The sequence below is a fragment of the Melospiza georgiana genome, chromosome 4 (assembly GCF_028018845.1).
Source record: "Melospiza georgiana isolate bMelGeo1 chromosome 4, bMelGeo1.pri, whole genome shotgun sequence".
NCBI lineage: Eukaryota > Metazoa > Chordata > Aves > Passeriformes > Passerellidae > Melospiza > Melospiza georgiana.
The window spans coordinates 45,915,568-45,922,575 of NC_080433.1; positions in this window are offsets into that span (position 1 = coordinate 45,915,568).

Genomic DNA, 7,008 nt, shown 5'->3' on the forward strand with positions numbered 1-7,008 from the left:
TGGATGGATGGATGGATGGATGGATAGATAGATAGATAGATAGATAGATAGATAGATAGATAGATAGATAGACAGACAGATGATCACTGAACAGCTTGCCACCAGTGTTAGCTGACAGGTTTTGCCAAAATCAACTGTTCTCATTCCTTTCCCCAATAACTGTTGGAGGAATTGTAGGAAGGGCTTCCTTATGCCATAGATATCCTGATCAGAAATGTAGCTACAAAATTTCTTTAGAGCGTTATGCAGATGGTGCCTACTGGTTATCTCTTGGAGGTTTTCAGTATTCTGATTGGTACTGGGTCTGGCTGGGAGAGAGTTAAATTGATGATGGAGGGGGGTTTCTGATGAAAATGGTGTTGATAATATCGGGATGTTTTGGTTACTGTTGAGTGATTACACAGAGTCAGGGCCTTTTCTTCTTCTCAGACTTCCCCACCTGTGAGTAGGCTGGGAATGTACAAGAATTTGGGAAGGGACACAGCCAGGACAGTCAACCCCAGGTGACCAAAGGGATTTTCCAGACCATATGGCAATAAAAGCTGGGGGGTGGAAGTAATGGCAGCCCTTACTACAGTGCTGGCTGGGCATCATTAGATTGGAGGCATGCAATTATGTTTCTTTTGTGTCATATCTTTTTTTTTCAGTTGTCAATTTTTCCCTACAGATTTTCAAATAATTAAACTGTCTTTATCTGAACACATATTTTCTCACCTTTACCCTTGTGGTTCTCCCTCCACCTTGCTGTGAGGGCATGAGCGAGTGACTGCAAGGTACTTAGCTGTCTACCATGGGTAAGCCATGACAAGAATTGAACTGCCATAGGAGCCCATTAGCTTCTCCTGAATTCCTGGAAATCAGAGTTCAGAATGTGGTTTGGGAAATTGTCATGAATGGGCATCTACAGTGCTTAATTTGCCTTGTTTCTGCTCTGCTGCACTCCTAAACAGTATTCTAATAGCAGTGGAGAAAAAAAAATAAGATGAGATTCATCTGACTAAATATAAACATCTACAATAAAAATAATCACTTCTGGCTGCCTTTGTAGTCAATGGAGGGAAACAAACATTTATAAAGTATGATTCATCTCATTCTGAGGTAGGTGTCTATGCTGGTTTTGGCTGGCGTAGAGTTAATTTTCTTCACAGTGGCCGGTGTGGGGCTGTGTTTTGGATTTGTGCTGAACACAGGGTTGATAATATAGAGAAGTTTTTGCTATTGCTGAGCAGGGCTTACACAGAACCATGGGCTTTTCCTTCTCCTTTTGAATTGCTGCACAGGTGAGGAGATTGGAGGTGTGTGGAAGGATGGGAGGAGACAGAGCCAGGACAGGTGATGCCAGTCAACCAAAGGGATATTCCAGACCATATGACATAAAGTGGATGGAAGAAGAAGGAGGAGATCTTTGGAGTGATGGTGTGGGGCTGGCTTCTGGCTGGGGTTAAACCATGACAGTGTCTAAACTAGTTTGCATGAATCATGTCCTAAAAATGCTCCATTCTCAACATAATAGGAGCTTCTGATGACAGTTTCAGGTGTAGGTTTCTTCACTTTAGAAATCCTTATCCAAAGGAAGATGAAGTGAATCTCACATAAGGAGATGCTAAAAAGAGGTAAACTACCACATGAGGCCAGACCATCTAGCTTAGTGCCCAGAGCCTGATGCCTGAGACAAGATATTTAAAGAATAATGCAAGACCAAGGCAAGTATTATCTTTCTTTATTGTGCTCTCCCAACTTCTGGTAGTCAGCAGATTACAGCCTCCATGTGCCAGAGGTTTCCCTCTGAATCATTTCTTATTATGATGTCTTCTATGCATTTATTTAGACCAGTGAATTAATGTATCCTACTGGCCTTCCCCATCAAACTGTCCTCTGAGGCTTCAGGATTCTTGTCCAGGATTGAAAGTGTTTTACTACTCCTAATCTGCCCACATACGGAAACTGTTTCAGTCTAATTCCTCTGCACTTTCTCTATTTCTATTATTGTATTCAGTACATATGTGCAGCATGGATCATATTGATGTATTTTATTCTTATTTTTTTCCTGATATTTCCTAAAGTCCTAGCTGTCTTTTTGACCACTACAGTGTATTACAGTATTTTTGTAGGTAATTATAATTGTAATTGTAGTAATTCACCATTACTACAGAACTGGGTTCCTTAATAGTGGCGATTAATAAATAAATGAACATTAAAGTATTTTTTGCCTGTGTGCATTGTTTTATACTTGTCAAATAAACTCCAAATTCTATTTTATCCCTTAGCCTTAGATGATTCTTCTTCAATTCTTTGCATTTATCTTGATTATGGCTACTCCGGTCCATTTTATATGGTCTGCAAATACTGCTGCCTTCTTGTTCATCCAGTTCCTGTATAAATATGTTAAACAGGACAGATTCCAGAACAGTTTGACATAGGACAACAGAGATATACTTCTATGAAAAGTGACCTCTTAGCCTCAATCTTTGCTTTGTGTATTTGAAGCCGTTATTTACAGTACAACAGCTGAGGTTTTTTAGAAATTCTTTAATAGAGGACCTCACCATAGTCTGTTAAATTTTATGGTGAGCATTTGCAAGTTAGGGATTGAAAGAAATTTTACGAAAGAGGGATAAAGTGAATTGTAAAATATACATTGTATTAGAGAACTGGGGCTTTAGGTAGTGGAGGAAAAGCACAGAAGATCATCTTCCAATAAGTAACAGAGGAACTGTGTGAAAAGAGAGAAGACTGGGGAAAAAAAGAGAATTGCTTTCATTATAAAATAAAATAGTTTCAATAAGTTACAATACTAGTACTTGGAAGGGCAAGATTCGAAGGAGGAATCTTTCTTCTCCCTGTTTCAAGCCTGCTTCTTTAGAGCTTGCCTGCCTGCTTCTAATGTGAAGCTGTAGCACACCCTGTGAAGTATAAATATGGATTCCTTTAGAGGTTTGATGACATTTTGTTGGAAGACACAAACATGTTTCTTGCAGATTTGTGATCTGCAAGAATTCAGCGTGTGCCAGTACATTGGGGACTGTGCCATAGATCACAGTCCAAAATTGCCAGTTCACTCTATTTATTTACCTGGGTTAATAGAAACAAAAGAATATTGAATTGCAATTAAGCTGAACTTGGAAAAGGATTTATGAAACCTTGTCAGCTGTGTTATCCAACACAATACCATTTGTGGGAGAACAAAGATTGTTCATTTAGAATATGTTGAAACCGTAAGTGAAATCACCTTACAAATATTTTTTCTCCTTGAACGGATAACATCTGACGGAGGGGAAAGCAATGCCTAACCCACTATTAAACATTACCAGGTTACCATTATAGTTAATTAGTAAGGCATTACCCATAATCCTCTGAAGACAATCACTTTCTGGCTGTCACCCAGGCCTGCTGCAGTATAGGCTCGCTGACTCAAGAAAACTGACAAAAGTTGTTTTTCTGCAAGAAGCATATTGTGAAAGAAGTCTGGTGAAGGTGGAACACGTGTTGTTACTTTGTCTATGAGAGACCAGTTTGATCACAGCTTTTCTGATGTTCATTTCAATGTCAGGGAAATTTTTGCATCAATTTTTAAAGTATAACTCTATGTATTAATTGCTTTTTCTCTTTGGCGGATACCTAACTTTAACTAGAAACTTATTTTAAGCTTATGCCATAGTTGATAATTCATGAATAGAATATGAAAATCAGATCACAGTTTGAATAACTGCAAGGTTTTTTCACTCTATGAAGAGAAGAACTTCTCTGGAGATCTGGGTGTATCCAGAGCGCATCCTCAAGTTCATTCATGGTATAAAACCAGGAAGAGTGGCTGATAGACCAGGCTTATCGGACTTCTCTACAAGGATGGCCTGAGAGTAATGCTGAACATGTTTGTGTGGGACATGTGTGTTAGCTCTTTGGATTGTGCCATTATGGCCCACTTCCTGACCAGGAAAGTGCCAGCATGACTGTGGCTACAGCCAGTTCAGCTGCTGGAATTAATGGAATGCTGTGCTTTAATGCATAGTGAATATCCTGGCATTTAAGCCCCCACATTTTCAAGGTGAATTTTCAATGACCTTTGAAAAGATCACTTGCCTTTCCATTTCTTTAATACTTTTATTTTAATGTTATTCTTGCTGGTGATGCCAGAAGATGTCAAGATCAGGAAAAACCTCATAAATCATTACTCAGCAATCTTATTGCTCAGCTGTGGCCTGCATTCTCCACAAAGTGCATTCAGTACTTTGCTCATTGAAACACCAGTGTGCTGGTTGCATAGCCCAGAACAAATGTTACATCATAGCATCTCTGCCAGGGGGATACTGGATAAGACCTCATGTAACAGGCCTGGTGGCTTAGCATGTTCCTTTTGTGGAGCACAGTTCGTAGAACAGAGAGCATGTAAAATAGGCTAATTCACCAAGGCTTCATGGCTTTGTACTGGTGACAAAGGACTCCTGTGTGAATCTTCTTGTCCAGCTGCTGATGGTCATTTGGCACTCCACATTGCTACATGGGTCAGGGGTGCTAAGGGACAGAAATGGAGTATGTGAGAGAAGACTACCTCAGTAAAGTTAGTAGCCTTGGCCAGATGTTGTGCAAAAGCTTGCCTGGAGTTCAGAACTTGGCCACCTCCTCACCCAAAGAGCACTGAGGCACTTCATCTGGAAAGCAGGATCTACTCAAAAGGTATGAACAAAGGCATTCCTCACAGAATTATTTTGTGAGTGGCACCCTCATCATCAAGCTAGAACATGAAGTCACCCTTCCCATCCTCCTCCACACAGCAATGCAATGGTGTGAGCCTTCAGCTTTGAGGTGTAGGAAATCTGGATTCAGACCCTCTTCATCTTAAAGACATGAAGATTCAGATCTCCCACTTGAGTGCTTTAAACCCTGGCTATGGGGAAGCAAAGAAAAGTGAACTTAGTTCATTTTGTCAAAATAAATGCAAAAAAAGAGAACTGAGACCTAAAGAGAGGGAGATATAGGTAATTTTATGAAGGAGAGAGTCCTGGACTTTTGATCTGTACTTTCAGATAACTATTCCTGTTTATTATCTCAAGAAGTCGCTGCATAAAAAGAACTGAATTTAAAAAACCCCAAACTAAATCCTTTTCAGGGGCCTAAGTATTTTTGACTCTAACTATAGGTCCCTTCATTGCTAGCTTTCATGGTGCTCTATCTCTTTGGTGCCCCTGCGGTGAATTCCCTTGGTTTTACTGTAGCAAGCACGGTGGCCTGTTACTGTAACTTTCTAAGAACATGACTGTAGGCTGTGTGTGCACATACAGAATATGTGGTGCGTGCTTTAGCCTCACTTCCCAGACCAGAGGTATTATTCTTACTTTGGCTCACTTAGTAATTTCACTAATGGCTGGGAGAAGAATGATGGAAACCTGGAGATTTGGCTCATGAGATACAGCTGCTGTGCCGTAAAGCCCCCTTTGGAGATATCGTTTGGGGCCAATTTCCTTATTCTGTAGTCAGGCAAAACTCCCATTGACGTCAATAGGAATTTTCCTTCCATAAAAAATGGGGGCTCAGGTTTGGCCCTGATTGTTTTGTCAGCTTGGACCACTTTGGATAATGCCATTATTCTAAACACCCATTGATGGGCAGAATGCCTCTGTAATGTATTTAAGATATCCTCAGGTTGCATAAAGAGGTAAAATAAGGAAAAACTAGTCATCAGCAGCCTTTTTTTCAGTCTTCCCTAATGCATCTTATATGAATTGTTGGACCTTCTCATATGCATAAAGATAGCAGGAATTTTGAATTTAATCTTTCAAAATACATTTTAAATCAGACATATGGTAATAGCTTGTAAGTAGAAATGTTAATAAAAATGCATCACATTCAGGGAAATTCATAAATGCGAATCTGCTTACTCCACCCCAAGCTGAGGAAAAGTAAATGTTATCCATTTTCACATAGGTTTTTAGCCAAAGTCTTTTAAGGATATAACTTTACAGCTTTCATAAAAAGGGCATAAAAATGAAAAATGGGTTTTGCAATTAATCTGCCACTGATATGAGTGTTCAATTAAATGGACCGTGCAAGAAAAGATGAAAGATTTGCTACTGGGGTATTGCCAGCGATATCCTTTGACACTTCTATGGTCTCATGTGTTCCCGATCAAGCAGTACAGAGCACTGGAAAATCCCAAACCAATTAGCTTGAAACTAGAGCAGTCTGTATACATTTGATATGCAGTCAGAGGACTCTGGCTTGAAATGAAATGATTGGCACTGAACTGTGGCCTTTCTATTAACTTACCTTAAACCATTTTTGCCCTTTTATTGACACAGAAATTCACCAACTCTATTTATACCCTGAAAAATTGCATGTTTCTGCTTAGACAACAGATTCAAACTATGTTTTTACTAGTGGCAGCCATTTGGAATTCTTTCCTACCACACTGTATCCCATTTCACTTTAAATCTTCTCTTCTGGACACGCACAAGATTCATACTTCTGTAAAATCTAGTTACCGAATCTGGTAATTTATCATTGACATTACCCAGCGAAATATGTAGCTGGTTCTAGTCCAGCTCTTAAATTTGTTGTATTTTTTGCTCCCATCACATAAATTTCAGTTTTCCTGGTGCAGTTTGGTACAGTTCCCGGTGTAAGATACAGGCTGCCACACGTGTTGTACTGCGTGTGCAGAGACAAGGTTGTCAGCTGTGCTGTCCTGTCCTTCAGCCTCAGCCCTCCCTCCTGTCCTTCTGTGCAGCTGGTTTGAGGACAGATGACTATGAAATAAGGACTGTTAGTTGATCCATTTGGGCCATTGTCTAAATCCTTGGAGCTGGTGGAGGCTGAGATTGCCACGGCTCATAAAGTTGCCTTTCACCTTTGTGGTGCAGGTTCCCAGGAAGAATCAGGAAGGGAAGTTCCAGGGAAGAATAGACAGACTATTCTGGTGGCAAAAAAGCTGCCTGCAATCTGACCTGGGAACCAACGTTGAGTTCCCATGGTTTCTCTACCTGTAATCTTTTGATTTTGGTGCAACCCCCC